This window comes from Cygnus olor, chromosome 12 (genome assembly GCF_009769625.2).
Source record: "Cygnus olor isolate bCygOlo1 chromosome 12, bCygOlo1.pri.v2, whole genome shotgun sequence".
Classification (NCBI taxonomy): domain Eukaryota; kingdom Metazoa; phylum Chordata; class Aves; order Anseriformes; family Anatidae; genus Cygnus; species Cygnus olor.
This window is the reverse complement of record NC_049180.1, coordinates 3,420,551-3,438,601: the sequence shown is the minus strand read 5'-3', so window position 1 is coordinate 3,438,601 and position 18,051 is coordinate 3,420,551. Positions and strand designations below refer to the sequence as shown.

General features: G+C 40.8%; 1 long non-coding RNA gene across 1 annotated transcript; it reads left to right on the top strand.

Moving 5' to 3' along the window:
* The first annotated feature begins 1,103 nt into the window (after nucleotides 1-1,103).
* LOC121076896 lies at nucleotides 1,104-9,982 on the top strand. Its single transcript, XR_005823781.1, has 5 exons — nucleotides 1,104-1,267; nucleotides 3,430-3,556; nucleotides 6,544-6,656; nucleotides 9,095-9,239; nucleotides 9,849-9,982. It is a non-coding gene; the product is annotated as an uncharacterized LOC121076896 (long non-coding RNA).
* Nucleotides 9,983-18,051: the final 8,069 nt, after the last annotated feature.

Sequence of the window (18,051 nt, the reverse complement as noted above, 5' to 3'; positions counted from 1 at the left end):
CCTAGCATAAAGACATTCTGCCTTGAGTGGTGTTCACAGGAATGCTGTGTATTGTCCCTTTTCTGTAGTATACAGCTAAATCTGGAATGTAGCCATATTGCGGACCTGACCCAATAGTCACGAAAATACAAAATTATAGTTATTTTAGACTTTGCAAGGCAGGAAATGGGATATTTTCCTCCTTTTCAGTCTCCATCTCTCCTTAGTCGTGTTAGGATTTACAGGAATTTGGAGGTTGTATGCTTCAGCAAAAACATTTCCCCCGATTAGATGATGCTCGTTCTTTGGTCTCCTTTAAAAATATTATAAGAAATTTCATCAGACCATGAAACTCAGAATATCAAATTAGAGTCTTACCCAAATAATCCAGGTTTTGGGGATCTTGTCATGCTAAGTGGATTTTTTGGCACCAACCAGTTTTATTACGGATGGAGCCACAGTGGAACCACATTAGAAAAGTATATTGTTACAACACTTTCAATATCAACAATGCTACTTGGAAAGTAATAATGCGTTCCAGATGGCTAGAAAGAATTACTGTCCATTTTAAAATGGATTTTTTGTTGTTCTTTAGATGATTTATTTTGATAAAATCTGAGATAATTTAGATTTCTGTCAAATGGTCAGTAAATGTGAAGATAAGGTTGTTCACAGAGCATGAGATAAGCTTATTCTAAAAGGCTACTTTCATGTAGTTTGATTAGATAGAGTTTCATATCGGTCTTACTTCTTTCATCTGAAGTGTTACAGCTAATTTTGCTTTGTGAAAGCAGACATTGAAACTGCTCGGTTATGTCCAGGGTTTTTCCACACCATTGGCAAGCAATGGGACTGCAGTTACCTGTCTGTAAGCTGTGTAATAACAGCCACTGATGTAGCAGGTGAGAGTTTGAGATGCTCCAATGAAATTTATCTCAATTTGTTGTATATAGCACATGAATTGGAGCTGAGCTACTGAAACTGAAATAAAAAAAGATGTTTTAAATCTGTCTTTGCTCTTGTACTGAACACATTTGAGGGAAGTCTAGGTGCTGTTAGGTGAAGTTAAAGTCATTGTAAGTTTACAGGGGTGTGTTTTTTTTACAGGTTCCAAATCACCATGCTCCTTCATTGTCCTGGTGCACCAATACCCATGAAGGTCTGTGTAACACTGATGGGGCCATACCTAGTAACTCCTTCCCATTACTGATGTTCTTCTGTACCAAATTATCCTGCAAACGAGGAACAGCAGACAATGCAAAGCTAACACCATCCCTGGATAGAGCAGGTAAAATATTGCCTGAGCAATCTTGTATGGAACATTTTTTTCAATCCTGCTGGTTTGGCAGGGATATCAATGCTTAGTTTCTTGCTTGTGACATGCCACTGCCCCCAGGTATGGCAGTGTGAACAAAAGCTGTTGTGATGTGTCTTAGCCTTTTATTGTCTGTTCTTAAGACTTGCTGTATCTGGGCTCTTCCCCAGTTTCTCTTTTGGCCATTGTTTAGGCACTTTGAATCAGGTATTTATAGGCCCCCAGAGGCACTGGGAAATGCTAGGCACAGGGGCAGCTGTGGCATTCAGGCTGGCTGAATCTGGACGTGCCTTCTGCTGAGCCTAGTCCATGGTGACCTCCCTTGTTATGACACAAAGCTCGAGCCTGCTCTATGCAGCTCCCTCTCTGCTGTACCCAGCAGCATCCACCCATCTCTCCAGCCATTGGACTTTCTCTCTGAAGGCTTCATTTTGCTTTGTGTGTTTCTCCAGCAGGCATTAGTTAAGCTGCTCACTGAAAATCTTTTGAAGACATTCCCCAGAGTTGGTGGCTGCTGAGCATCAAGCAGTGGAAGAGCTTGAGGAGGTTTTGTTAGTCCTGGCTGACCAGATTCCTGTTTCATGTTTGAAATAGATCTGCAGCCAGTTGGTTAACAAAATATTATTCTCAGGATAACTACCTGAGCCACCTCGCCAAGCCAAAGAGTCATAGTAGGGTTCCAGAAAGGCCAATATTAAATCCAGAGACATCAACATTAGTGAAGTAGGACTAAATTATCTCCATCTGTCTCTTGCTCTTGCCTGAGGCAAAGAAATAAGTAGCTCCCTTGAAAAGAAGAAAAGATGAAGGCTGTGTTAATGAGGACCATAACAAAGCTTGTAGCTCAGGTCACGTTCTTTTTCCAGTCCTATCAAATTCAGTCGAAGAATATCTCAGCTCCCGTTGCTTGCCTGCCAGCTGCTCTACCAAAGCCCAGTTTCCTCGGCAGTAAGAAGAACAGCCGTGCCACCATGCAGCATCAGAGACATGAGCTGACCCTGCTTTCAGGGGTGGCTTCATATAGGTGACACACTGAGATTCTTTTCGGCTTGCATTGTTCTTGATTCAATTAGCTGGTTTTAAGTGTTAATTGCATATTAAGCACAAACAGAAGTTGCTGCTAAGTGCTTTGAATCATCTAGTTGGAAAAGACCTTCAAGATCATCATGTCCAGCCATTGACCTGACCTACTGAGTCCCATCATTAAACTATGTCCTTTAGTGCCAAATCCACACGTCTCTTAAATACCTCCAGGGTATTTAATGCTTCCCTGGGCTTCCTGTTCCAATGCTCAACCACCCTCTCCATGAAAAATTTTTTCCTAATATCCAATCTAAACTTCCCCTGGCACAACATGAGACTGTTATCTACCCACACTGACCAGCATCATTGAGTATAAGTTTTGAAATGTATGGGGAAAATTATATGTAAACACTGGCCATTGCTCTACCCTAAATGCATTTAAGGATAGAATAGAAGCAAAATAAAAATTAACCTTAATGTTAATTAAGAATGTTCAGAAACTTTCACTGTGTCTTCCTGTTCAGTTCTTACGACAAAACCGCTTGTAGAAGTAACAGAGATTTCAGATGTGAATTGTGCCTTATTTACTGCTGCAACGTATCTTGATTCCACTATTAATTTCAATTAACATCCATAGATTCTCTGGAAAACGCTACTTCCCATATGAATCTCTCTATATAAGTAACCACATCAAAAATGCTTGTATTTTAACGATACTTCATTATGATTAGGGACTTCTTCTTTTTGAAAGCTTCATGATCCCCAAAAGTCCATCAGAAGCAACACTTTGGGGGAAGAGCTCTACAAGGGGCTTTATTTTTGAAAGACGATATGAAGAAAGGTAGAAAAAGCTTCCTAAATATAGATAGAGGTTCAGAAGGATGTAGCTGTTCATAAAAGTTTGCGTTTGTGCAGCACTTTGGTGCATATTGTTGGGCAAAGTGGAGATGTGTATAATGAGGCATGGAAAACATAAATTCAGTTGGCTAGGATCATGGGGTAAGTAATTATCCCTGTGGGAAGATAGCAGGTGGATTAGTTACTGGCCTGCATCTGCAATAAGCAATTAAAGGAAAACATCTGTTTCACATTGTCCATTTCTTCTTTTCCAGGATACTCCTCCACTTTGTCTCTCTGATACTGCAACCTGGAGACAAGTCACTTCTCTAATGAGGCTGTGCAAACATCGTGTGTTCCTACGTGGAAAGAAGTGGAGAAAGCCAGGAGCAACAGCACACAGTAAGTAACATCTGGGAACATCTCCTGACTCTCTTGTTTTATTTTCTATTAGATTCTGCCTTGCTCCAACACAAAATAAATCCGTTTCCAGTGACTTAATAGTAGACCTATTAGAGGTGCAGAAAATAAATCCTGGAGCCAGCTCTGCTAAGTGACTCATAGTATCTCTGCTGCCATCTTGAGTAAGAGGAAAGTCTGAGCATCAGATCAACATTTTCCTGTTTGACTGAGCTGCTCAGAGTGGCTTTTGTTAAATTAGCCAGGCCAAAGTGATATCTGATGTGCAATGTGTTGTGAAGCCTCTGTTTGAGCCAGGAAAGGTTACCATGTACTCAGTGCTTCAGGGTATCCGTGGCTGATGACGAGTGTCCTTTTGCCAGTAAAAACTAATAATAAATGAAACGTAAATGCTGCACTTTACATGCTCTTTTCTTCCTGTATCATTGCAAGCAAGATTTCTTTTTGTTCTGGATGAATTTAACTGGGCTGGATTCTGTTCAAAGTTATGATAAATCTTGAATAACCCTGTTTTAGGTGAGCTGATTTCTGTAGTATAGATTTACATATTCATAATAAAGAGAATGATTTTCCCCCCCATTTTTGGTAATTTCTCACTGTTGGTGAGTTAGCCAGCAACCTGAACCTAATCATCTATAGATTTTCAAGATGCGTAGGGATTTGATTACATTTGTCTATGTACGTACTTATAAAAACAATTTTTGAAGGTGTGGACTTCATTATTTAATGTATCCAAGTTGTGGACTTGGCTGAGTAAGCATTTTGTTCTCTGAAAAGCCCCTTATCATTATTGCTTTTGTCTGTGATTTATTTTTCAAGCAGGGATTTAGATTAAATTTCTGTAAAAAGATCAAGTATATTTGAGCAGTCATATGTGGTTTAGTGATGCATATCAGAGTGTCAGCAAGTGTTTATTTGCTTCTAAATATTTTGAACTAAACTCAGTTATCAGTTATGTCAATATACAACTGGAATAACTCCAGTTACAGCAGTGGAGTTGCTCCTGATTTATTCTTCTACTTTAAACAAGGGTAAGATTTGATACTACATATTCCTACAGTAAAATGAGAACAGATCAAAGATAAAGTGTGAAGGGCTTTGGCATTAGGTTGTTCGTGGAAAATATCATCATGTCATGTGTCATTGATAACAGTAATACAAAAGGGAAGGAAAATTATCCACCCTTGTTCAGGATCACAAAAAGTAATGAATCACACTCTTTCTTTAAAATACAATGAAATTGCCTGGCATGAAGTGTTTACGCAATACGAGAACTGTTTCCCTAATCTCTATTTCAGACAGATTAAAATGCAAATATTTCCAGTGCAATAAGAGTTCACTAAAGCAGACTATTGCCTAGGGAAATATGCCTTTTGGCTGTGCTTCCATTAACACTCCTGGAAGAAAACACAAAAGAAAGAAATGAACCTAATTAGTGTTCCACATTTTTCTAAGTAGAAAAATGGGCCAAAAATCCCTATATGCTTGAACAGAATATTGTGGTTATGGAGTGTAAATTGTCTTCTCCTGTTGGGATGGTTTTTCATGGGGGCTGATGTAGGTTAGGAAGTCCTAACTGGAAGCAAGCAGAGCTGCTGGAGGTCCTGGAGAAAGGTGCAATGATCTATTTTATAGAATCAGAAAAACAGTAGTGATATTTATCGTCTTTTATATTTACCTTCTATATGTGTCAAAGAAATTTTGGCCAAAATAGATGTATTTCATTTCATGGTGTTGGTGATTCACTCTATCTAAGCTTGAGGACAGCTTCTTGGCTTGTAAGATGTTGCTAAATTATTTTCAGTACTTGTCATGGTCTTTTGCATAAAGGAATCAGTACTGATGATCAGCTGTTTGGTGCCTCTTTAAGTTTAAATGATTAGATGCATGATCAAACTTTCTCCCACCCTGTGAGGTCTAGATTCAAGTGCATCTCATAACGCAGCAGAATGATTTGTTGGACATGGTGACATGCATCAGTGGCTGAGCACATCTGGCCTCTGTTTTCAGCCTGGACAACTTGTTTCGCACTTGAGTTTTCCTTCTTACCTTCTGTCTGCTTTGTTTATTACAAGGAGGGACTGCTTCTTACTGCATTTCTGAACAGCACCTGGTGTAGAAGCATCCAACCCCTAACTGCTGCTGGAATATAAATAAGAGTAATAAAGAACTTTTTCCCTGTACTAATATTACAACAGTGTTTTTATGCAGAAATTTGGCTTGGAGCAAAGTATAATTGGCAGACAGCTTTTAACTAGGAAGGCCACATTGACCTATTTCAGCAAGGGACCAGAGAATAACAAACCCATGTTATGCTCTAAACATAACTGAATTGAGAAATAAAGTTTGGGTCTAAGCACTCCTCCAGGATTTAAGTGGTGGTTCCCTACCACCACCACCCCAAATATCTGGAAAAAAAAAACAAACAGGAGGTCAGAAGTCAGGTTCTTCCACATGGCAGAGGAAAAATAGCTGTCATACTAGGAGCCTGAGTACATTATTTGACATTGCACTTCAGCTGTGCCCCCACAGATCACTGAGTTAACACAAATCCTGCCTCTCCTTCCCCCTGCGTGTGGGCTCCTAAAGGAAATTATTATTAGAGCTGGTGAAGACTTTCCATTTATCTTTCATTATTTTTTCCTCTGTTAATTTTTCCTTTCCTCTTTCAAAACTTTATGTGATGTGAAGAGGCAGGATCAAAACAGGTTAGACAGAAAACCTAAGGGCAGATGTGGCCAGGTTGTAACTGGGTTCGGCAGACCAGCACCTGCAGAGGAAGCCACAGACTTCCATGTCCCTTCTGCTCCAGGCCGTGACACAAGGTAGGAGGCAAAGCAAGGGTGGGAAAGACAACTTTTACATCCCATGTGTGTACTTGTACATATTCTAGACATTTTCTCCTTTCTCTCTCTAAATATATTTTAAATGTCACTTTTTTTTTCTTTGAATGCATTTCTAATTTACAGCAGGTAATCCAGTGACACTGAGCCTGTGAGTGCAATGGGACTTTTACCCCTGGGATCACTATTGCATAAACACAACTGCCAACATCTAAGGGATAACTGCCCTGACTGTCAAGGTAAGCAAGTGCAGAGCTTTCTAGGAACTGTTCATTAAAGTGAACAAATGCATGAGCACACCTAGTAGGGGAGAAGGAAAATGAAGACAAATTTTTTTGTTTCCTGCTCTTCATGGATTAGCAGCACAGACTGCAGGATTGACAGAATCATTTTCTGAAATGCTGGTGGTGTTCAGAATTTGAAGTTTGGTGTGAAACATAATTTCAACCCCCCCACCTTACTCTTGGGAAAAGGCAGATGATCATGAAACAGTTCAGGCTGAAAATGACTTCAGCATCTGGAGGTTGCAAATGGTCATTTTTGAGTCAGAGAACTGGTGGAAGGGTGCTGTGGGTTGTTCTATATTTGGTTCAGCCTAAATCATCATGGTCATAGTCATCATAATAAAAAGAAATCCCTTTCCCAGTACAACCATGAAGAACAGAGATGAGCTTCCTCCTTTGCACTCTTCCCAAACTATAGCTATTGGACACATTGGGTGAAAACTTCTATTAAAATTGATAGCTATGCTCACGGTGTTGTCTGCACTGTGAGATAATGGTCACCAGCTTCACTTTGACAAGTGTGCACTGCTCCGAATTAGGAAGGACTTTTCTTGTTAGAGACAGAAGTAGATGATGGAAAAACTTGCCTCAGGTCCATGAGATAATTTTGATAAAAAGAAGACTTTTGTGCAACTTGCCTCCTAATAAGCACATCCGTTTAGACTAGATTTAGGTTAGATCTGAGTGCTTTTTGAATCCATGCAGTCTTACAGGGCTAAGTGGATCAGATTATGACCTGCAAAAACCTCCCAATTTCCATACTTTTCCCTTATAAAATACATGTTTCAGCATGACCCACAGTTACATAAACTGATTGATGGCATAAAAACGCATGTAAGGTCTGTCCCTGACATGACATTTACTATGCATTTGGGTTCAGAGGATTTGTTAAACTCTGCTATGAGCGTATTTTGACCCTGTCTTTTGATGGTTAATTCCAGTTTCTAAATAATTTGATGTCACATACTCTTTAAGATATGAAATTGGTCTAATTAAAGACGTGCAAAATATAGCCTATATGACAGATATAAGGAAAACATACTTTTCTGTGTGAGTGGTAAAGCCCACAGCCACAAACACCTCTCCGGTCTGGTAGCCTCAAAAATGCATCCACAAATATTATTCATCTCTGTGGTCTGCAAAGAGTTATCAGGGGTTATAACTTCCTGGAAACATCTGTGAAACTAGGAGTTTTGTATATGGATGTATTTGTCACTCAGTAAAGAGTCACTTTCTTTTACTATTCCCACTAGTCTAAGAGAACAGCAATTATGAATAAGGCAGTCTGGAAGAGACTGAAATATTCAAAAATGAGTATTATGGGGAAAATATAGTCTGATGTTTACAATAATTTCTCCAATTTAAACTCATAAAAAGCATCTTTCCAACACATCAATGTGTTTACTTACCACATTTTTTTGTGGGAGAATCTTTAAGAAAGAAAATGTCTGAATTTGTCCCAAATAGTTTAAAATAGCTTCTCAGTTTGGATGAGGAAGGCAGAACATATCCGCCTGTAGGTGAATGCAATAATCCTGAAACTTCAAGAGTTGAGCAAGATGCATCTTGTACTCAGTAATTTTGATGAACAACTACTACTCAGTTCATGGATGTTGTTGAATCACTACGTTACATCAGATTTCTTCACAGTCACTAACGCACTTTTTTAAAGATATGCCTACTAGAAATAAGAAAGAGTCCTCATGGGATATAGGACTGATGGTTTAGTAGAGCTCATAAGTGCACTGGACTATGTTAAAGACTATAAGGTTAGAAATACGCACCCCAACCGATGCTAGCATTTCTTTCCAGCATTCACAGAGATTGGAGCACTGTTAGTGTTACTCGGAGCTTTGGATCGTGAAGGAACCACAGGATAAGCTACTGAATGACACTGCTGCATTAAATATTTGCTGATGATACTCTTTTTCCTATCTTTCAATGTCTAGCTGAGACGAATGGTTTATAACGACTACTTCTGGACGTATTTCTGAAGAGGGAGAGAGGCACTGATTCTTAAGGACTACTGTGTTTCCTCGTTTCCTGTTTTAAAAGCAGATAAAATGGGGGATTCTCCCATTGTCCAGTTCCTTAGGTTAAACTATCTTTTTATATTTTTTTTTCATTTTTCTTATTGGTTTATCTCTTTAATGTTATCCATTAAGACTCTCAGATATCACCCCCCAGGCTGCATTAATTTTGGTACAACAACCAGTTAAGATAATCCATCATTACTGGCAGAGCCCGATCAAATTAGGTCTTGTAACGTCCCAAAGAAAGGGACAATCCCAGTGGAAAAGGCTAACCGTTAGAAGGATGAGAGAAAAAAGTATGGAGGGAAGGGAAACTAGAGAAACGATCATGAAAAATGATATTGCTAAATGTTTTCTTAGGAAACAACACTGAAATGAGTGATTTGGAGGAATTCCACATTTGTTCTGAGCTATTAATTTGTCTGCACAATGGCAAAGCTAGAAAGTCTAGGGGCCAAGAACAGAAACCAAAACCACTCTCCAAAAATGCTGCGTGATTTTCCAGGTAAGAAACTTGCTTTCAACTCCTCTATTTACTGGAACACAGACAATGATTCACTTGATCACAACGAAAGGTCAGTTCATATTCTTAACAATTCTCTGAAACTAAGCCAAAAATCTGTTGATTTTTATCTCTTGTAATGAAAATACAAAGTGAAGATGTCGAGTGAGGGTGGAATCAACAGCTTACAACCAGAAAAGGTGGATTTGAGAGAAAATGGAATACTCATGGTGTAGAGCTGAATCAGATTTCACCACAGAAGTCTTAAAATACAAAAAAAAAAAAAAAAAAAAAAGCAAAAAAGTTAGATACCTTCAAAACCAGAGGTAGCAATTCATAAAGTACAAGCGAAAGTCTAACAACTGCCAGACTAATTCTTAGCAATGTGAAAGATCTCATTTTAAGTCATGTGAACATGATTTCGGTAGGTTACCTTAAAAAAGGTGCTCTATATGACAGCAAAGGGCTTATAAAATAAAGGCATCCCCTAAAATAGAAAGAACAACAGCGACATAAAACATTCATCGTGCTTTCAGTGTGAAGTGAGAATTTGCACTCCTAACCTCCCACATTGGATCTGCGTCTTGAATAGCATTTCTGTTTTCTCTTCAGCTAAGCTAATGACAGATCTGAAGAAGTGTCAACACTGCAACCAAAAAAGCTTGAAGCAGCAGGAATGTCGTTCACAGGGGAGACTGGAGTCATAGCAAATACACTTTTCAAGGTTGCTTACTCCTGACTAATAGCATGTAGTTTTCAGCAAGAAAAGCCAAAATCTTGCCCACAGGCAGCAGTGCTCTCCAGATGAGTCCCATGCCTACTCTGAACAGCATCAGGTGAGGTAATGTTGCTCCCATCTCCCTGTCTCCTCTCTCCTCTCCCGCTGCCAGCTCTTGTTCAGGCTCAGGTATTTGCTTTAGTCAGACTTTATTGTCTTCATAGAAAGCAGGTGGAAACAGATTATCTCCCTGTCAAAGAGGGGAACTTTCTGAGGAATCATATCTGAACAAGACATACTTACATTAAAGTAAATTCATTAAAACGTGTTACATGGTGAGTGAGTTGGAGTTTCACAAACATTTTAATATCATTCATAAACTGATGGTATCAGATACAATCTATTCTGAAATCCTTATGATTTCAGACATAACATGCTGTACCCCAATAGTTATGGGGTTTGCTACATGGGACATAACTTTCCACATAGTTATAGAAAGCAAAGCTGAAAGCAACTTACCATCAGCCTCAAATGTTAATCAGAAGCTGTACCATGGCTGACAGTTGCAAACAACAGTAATAACTAAGATGTTTTATTTCCGTCCTTTTAGTACTTTTCATTTGGTTCACTACCAAACATTTAAACTTTCACTCCTTTCTTCTGTGACTTTTAAACTTCAATAAACTTTCATTTCAATTTGAAATGAACAGTCATTTTGAAATCAACAAACATTCTTTTCCCCAAAAGGTATTTAACAAAGAAGCTTGCTCCCTTTCCTTTATAATTCATTTCAAGTGTTGACCAATTGACCTTTTTCAAGTAAAGAGAAGAAACAAGAAGTTCTCTGTAATATCTCCAAAGAATTCCCTCAATAGAAGTACTTTTTGATGAGAGGAAAAAGTTGCAGTTTGAAAAATATTGGAAGCGTTTCCTCTTTCTGAGAAATTGTTGCTGCTTGTGGAGAAAATAAATGCAAACTGGTGTATGCAGGCAACAGGTGTTTGCTATGAAGCATCTGCCAAAAAGGGACAAGTCTGCAAGGGGCATCAGACTCCAAAAGACCCCAAGTAGGCCAGGAAATGAGATTTTACTCAGGTGTCCAAAACAGGGGATATATTTGCAGAACATGAATAGCCTGTGGCTACATGAAGATATCTACAAATTCAGTCATCATTCCCAGTGGGAGCTCCTGTTTCTCGACAGATGTGAAATTCAGGCTGTTTCATATTTAGAAACATAAATGAGCACTTAGCACTTCTGAAGTTCTGGCCTTGGCCAAACGCACCATATCCAAGAACAAAAGTCACATGAACTCAGACAGAACAAACCATCAGGTTAATCCTTGGTCACTGCAAGAATGTAAAACATCTCAGATTTATTCCCCAAATCCAGTACAGGTTTCAGCTGTGTTGAACAGTCAGTACATCACTGAAATAATTGAGAATTTCATAAATTCACTGACCTGAAACCATTGGTCAGTATGGGCTTTGTGATTTATGTTTGACGATTTGTAAAGACAAGAATCCATCATTCACGCCTGGTGGAAAATGCACCCAGACCCCAGAAAGGTCTTTGGATTTTCTGTTGCTTGATTTTTAAATTATCCTAAAGGAATTGTTTCAGCATACTGATTGAAGCTTGCTTAACTTTCTATTTTCCCCAAAGGTTTACTATGGAAGACTGAATTTAATTAATCTAAAAGCAAAATAAGTAATTGCTAAATAAACGTGTTTGGCAGCAGCAAAACAAAATAAGTTCGTCTGGGGAGAGAGAGGGGGTGAAAGTCCAGGTCCTTACATCTAGATTTTCTGCTCCTGGTTGTGTGCTAAGGAGATGTGGTACCTATGGAAAAATTACTGCCAGAGATTGGCTCATGTAACCAGCATTCCAGGGAGCCTGGCTCAAGTCCTTGAGCTTCTGTGTTGGCTCTGCTGCTCCTGTGTACACCAGTGATGGCTTCTGAGACCTGTAGGCTCTTTTTTTCCCCCCACCATAGAAGGGTCTGTCACAGAATCGTCTAGGCTGGAAGAGACCTCCAAGATCACCTAGTCCAAGCTCTGACCTAACACTAACAAGTCCTTCACTAAACCATATCACTAAGGACTACACCTAAATGTCTTTTAAAGACCTCCAGGGATGGTGACTCAACCACTTCCCTGGGCAGCCCATTCCAATACCTAACAACCCTTTCAGTAAAGAAGTTCTTCCTAATATCCAACCTAAACCTCCCCTGGTGCAACTTTAGCCCATTCCCCCTCGTCCTGTCACCAGGCACGTGGGAGAATAGACCAACCCCCACCTCGCCACAGCCTCCTTTAATGTACCTATAGAGAGTGATAAGGTCGCCCCTGAGCCTCCTCTTCTCCAGGCTGAACAATCCCAGCTCCCTCAGCCGCTCCTCTTAAGACTTGTTCTCCAGACCACTCACCAGCTTCATTACCCTTCTCTGGACTCTCTCGAGCACCTCCATGTCCTTCCTGTAGTGAGGGGCCCAAAACTGAACACAGTACTCGAGGTGTGGCCTCACCAGAGCTGAGTACAGGGGGACAATCACTTCCCTAGACCTGCTGGCCACACTGCTTCTTATACAAGCCAGGATGCTGTTGGCCTTCTTGGCCACCTGAGCACACTGCTGGCTCACATTCAGCCGACTATCAACCAATACTCCCAGTACTTCCCTCCTCTGCCAGGCAGTATTCCAACCACTCATCTCCCAGTCTGTAACTCTGCTTGGGGTTGTTGTGCCCCAGGTGCAGGACCTGGCACTTGGCCTTGTTGAACTTCATACAGTTGGCCTCAGCCCATCGGTCCAGCCTATCCAGATCCTCCTGCAGAGACTTCCTACCCTCGGGCAGATTGACACATGCACCTAACTTGGTGTCATCTGCAAACTTACTGAGGGTGCACTCAATCCCCTCATCCAGATCATCGATAAAGATATTAAAGAGGACTGGCCCCAGTACTGAGCCCTAGGGGACTCCACTAGTGACCGGCCTCCAACTGGATTTGACTCCATTCACCACAACTCTTTGGGCCCGGCTATCCAGCCAGTTTTTAACCCAATGAAGCGTATGCCAGTCCAAGCCGTGAGCAGCCAGTTTCTTGAGGAGAACGTTGTGGGAAATGGTGTCAAAAGCCTTACTGAAATCAAGGTACGCCACATCCACAGCTTTTCCCTCATCCACTAAGCATGTCACTTTGTCATAGAAGGAGATCAGGTTCGTCAAGCAGGACCTGCCTTTCATAAACCCATGCTGACTGGGCCTGATCACCTGGTTGCCCTGTAAGTGCCACGTGATGACACTCAATCTGCTCCATGAGGTTCCCTGGCACTGTCCTTTCTGAACACCTGGAAGTGTGAACATGGGAAGGTGCTGGAGGACTAGGATACTGGTTTGTGGTAGCAGATGCACAAGGCTCACTTCAGCACATACATACAAGTTGCTGGTGATGCAGATTATATTCTCAAAATATCCAGAACTGTGCAGTTACATCTTCACTGCTTGCTAGAGCTGGCACAATTACACATCCTGGGCCACCTCCAGCCACAGGAGCAAAGCAGGCTGGTTGTGAGCATACCAAAGGATCCCTTTGCTAGAACAAATGTTGTACCTGATATTAATTCCTCAGTCTTAGAAGTATGTTTTTTTTTTTTTTTGAAGCTGATTAATTATGAAGGAATGCAAGAAATAGAAAAACCAGAATAATTTTATTTTTTTTCTAGCCATTTTCTTTGATTCAAAATAAAATGGCCAGAGCTTTCTGTGCAGTAGGCACTGTGATACTCTCCACCTTCAGTGGAACTGTTCCTCCTTCAGAGAGGGTATCCTCCTATGGGTGACATCATCCCATGTCCATCACATCATCTATCACATTCAGGTCCATCATGAAGACTTGAGGAAGGCTGGATGGTTAAAGCCATTCCAGCTACAGATGCTGTCAAGGCATTGTGGAGAAAAAGCCTATGTCCTTACTCAGGTTTTGTTCACTGCTGCAGGATGTGACTCATTGGCTGACCGTTGTCCGGCTCCAGAAATTTGATCTCTAAACAACCCCAGATTTGGTGGGCTTAAAATCTGAAGGATCTGTCACATCCAGAGGTCTTTGAAACACAATGACTGAAGCATGGATTTCCAACAGGGGAATCAAAGGAGCTCTAATGCAAAACCACCACCAAGCCAAACCAAAGATTTATTGACAATTTTGGCTAACTTTTTTTGAGGGGGAATGTGTTGTTAGTTGGCTGGTTGCCATTAGCTTCAATGAGAATGGTATTAGCTTGGGGGTGGAGTGGCCTTTTGGGGACTGTAGCATTCAGAGACTCTTGAGAAGTGATCGACCTGCCCATCATGCTGTGCAGAACCCAACATCCCCAAATGAAGGGTGAAAGTAAACCATGGGGAAACTCTGCAGCACTCCCCTCTCCAAATGTAGTCAAGAGCAAGAAAACAAAACCCACCTAAGTAACTGTCATCTTTAAACCTTGTGAGCCTCCCCCATGGATAATTCAACTTCGCAACCTTCAGTGTAGGCTGTGGTGACACAGACATTCCTAATGGGTATCTGCTGTCCTGATTTTTAAATATTCAGTGAGTTTACAGCACAGTAAATGAACTGGCCTGATGCTGTTTGAAAAAACAAAGATGCTGGCCAAGAAGTGTATTAAGCTGTTTTTAACTTTGCGAACAATTTAGGCAATACAACTGGAAGAACGGACAGCCCTTCACTATGCAGTAAAAGTCACAGTACCAAATGATTAATCATAAGTGCCTGATAACATAAAGAGAGATTCTGCTGCTAGTGCAATTCAGTCTTATACGCCATATGAAACTGCTTTCAAGAAAAGAGGGAATGGATCTAGTAGACATCTGGTCTGGGTAAATTTGTCATGTCTGCAGTTGTAATTATACGCTAATGATGTGATTTCACACTGTTTACAATCCCAGCAGCACACTGTTTCTAATTATACATTACCCAGAAAAAAAGGCCTTACCAACTTCTGCCTTTCGATTATTGTTTTTATTCAATTTTATGGGCTACTGATGCTTCTGGTATCTGAGAGCCACCTGAGGATTGTTGAGTACATACTCACAAAGACTTGCAAATTCAGGAAAGAATATAATTATTGCCACTTTTCAGGTGAAGAAAATCTATAAATTAGCGATAGGGCATTTCAGTGTGCTTTTAAGAATGAAGGAAGAATACTTAAATTTCTGTGCCAAAAGAAACAGTTAGGGTCTGAAGTCTGCCTCACCATTTTGTATAGCAGAGGTCTGTCCTCTGTTTCAGTGTCTTTGACACCTCCCCCCATATGCAGCAGTCTCACTTTCTTTGAAAAAACAGCATCCACAGACCAGCATGCAACTGCCATAGCTTACAAACATCTCCCACCACTTACCTCGCCAAAAAAGTGTTGCTTCTGACAGCATGTTTTTGGTGTTCTGTGTTCTTACTTAATTAATCAAAGAGTTCTTATCTTTTCTGCACTTCATCTTGTCTAATAAGAAATCCCAGAGGCATCTGATTTTATTTCTAGGAATAAGCTTGTTGTTTTATAGGGACCATGTGCTTGTCAGAGCTTGCCCTCTGTCCTTGCCACAGCACATATAAGAAACCACATAGATTAATTCCTAGAGCACTACCTTTGAACATACATATCACTTTTATTAAACAAAACTCTGCATTTTTTCTCCATTTTCCCTGCACTCTCCAGCTATCTCCAGTCTCAGAGTCAAAAAAGTGAGAAAAAGGACAAATCAACATTATCTCCCTATGGAGATAAAACACCAACAAGATGTTTTGGAAAAAAATGAAGATATTAAAACACACAATATATTGTGGTAAACTTACCTAGGTAGGTATCAGTTCTACAGCCCCAAGGGAGTGCCCTTACATAGAAACTCTTCCCCACCTCATAAAGCAATTTGCTAGGACCCATGTGTGGGACATAGGGGCCCTAACTGGGGAACAGCTGCTGCTCAAACACCACACACACACACTTGCCACCAGCCTCTTTCCTGGGCATATTTATATGTCTAACACTAGCTTGAGATCAGCTGGAGAGAGATCCCTCCCTAGCTCCCCGATTGGTCTGCTCTTAATTAAAGGTTAAATCGTTTTAAGGTAAGGAAGAAACCAGAGGTTTGCTGGCTCTTGGCTGGGACAGGTGTTTGCTTCATAGGGATAATGAGTGGTGCTGAGTAGATGTGAGGGCACCTCAAAGTGAGCTAGATTTCTCCCAAAGTTAATAAAACTCAATCCCAGCCTTGAATACATCATAGTGAAGGTGTAGCTGTGGCTGAGAAATTGATGCAAGAAAACAAAAAGAGGAAAAAGAAGAAATTGTTCAGCCCTCAGCAAAGTTTCAATACTCTTCAGGGCTGCTTTTGTGCTGGCAAAGTTTGGAACAGGGTGCTGACTTCTGTTTGAAATGGGTAGAATTGCATTTTATCACTCCAACACCACCTTCCATAAGTCAATCGTGACATCAATATGGATGTGATGTTGAAAGCCTGGTCCTGAACTGTAAAATTTGCTCAATAACCTTTTGTTGTTCCTAATACTTTTTTCTTGTTCCCAGAACAAGAAGTGTTCAAGCATGTCCTCACTACCCAGATTTCTTTGGAAAAGAGCCTTAACCCTCACTTTGTACTAAGAAATTGAGAACAGCAGGAGCTCCAGTGTCTTCTCTCTGGGCCACAACTGCCTGAAAGCACGGTGAATACATAGATGGCTATTTCAACAGTGATTAACCCATACAAAACACACTCAAAGCGGAGAATTCTAAATCTCTTTACTTGGCTTTGATAGTAGCAGAGTGCTGAGAACCAAGCAGGATCATGTCCATAGCTCAGTTCAAAAAAATGTGCCAGATTAATAGGCATAATCAAGACTGACATTGAGTAAGAGGTAAGAACGACTAATCAGATGCTAACTTAGCTGATGCTGGCATTACTGAAAGCCTGGGGGCATAGTCCAAGGATAAAAACATAATGTCTTATCTAACCAAGGAGTCATTTGTGCACCACTAGTTACAACATGTACTTAAAAAAGGAAAGAAAGAAAAAAATATCTATGGCACATGAAATTATTTTATGCCCCAGAAATGATAAGAAAATAAAGTGTTCCTGCACCCAATCTTTATAGGGGAAAAGCCCATCTACAGTTAACCTATTGCAAAGTCTACTGTAAGTCCCCAGGATATGGACAAATCCTGACAGCTTGCATTTAAAATGGAGACTGCGTAGATTAAATAAAAATGAGTATATCTAAGATATTTCAAAATTCGGTTTTGGCACATTTCTTGCTGTTTGGAGTTTGCTAGGATACATGGGCTGCCCTGCTCTTTGGTTCAGTGAGAGTTCAGGCTGTCTGGCAATCCCCTTCTTTTGGCCAAGGCTCTTTTTTTTCTGGCAACACATTTCCCTGTTTCTCAAGACTTCTTTCCTCCAGATTCAACAGGATGTTGAACTGGATCTCACAGAACAGCTCATGGAAAGGAAAGGCTCTCTGACACACAACAACGTCACTGGAGGGTGAACTTTAATGTCAGGGAAGGCATCTGGAGGATGAAACCAGGAGCAAACCAACCACTTCCAGGTGTAATGCTTTGGGGAAATTCATGGCTGTGTCTTGTTTCCAGTCTTTTGCAGTACAACTCATGAGTCCCTAACAGTGAAAGAACTTCTGTGCAAAATTCAGTAAATTAAAAAAAAACACACACAGTCCTGGGGGAAAAGCTAGAATTGTACTTCCATAATACAGGCCTTTCCCAGAAAAGCCAGGCATGGGTCATCATGAAATGCAACACCACACATCTGTGAGGGAGTCTGCCCGGTTCCTTCCAGCCTTTCCCATTTCCATCATTTGCCATCACTTGAAACCTTCTGCCCTAGCAACTTGAAACCACAGCCAAGCCCTTGTTGGGTGGGAGCTCTGGGAAACTGGGGCTGCCTGGAGGAAGGAGGAGGAAGACCCAAGTGATGGAGCCAGTGGGAGAAGTTACCTCACCTCTACCTGTGGGGCAGGGTGAAAGCATGAAACCGGCTGTAACGAAACCTCATTTTTCCCTTCCAGTTGTTCGAAGAGGCACCACTA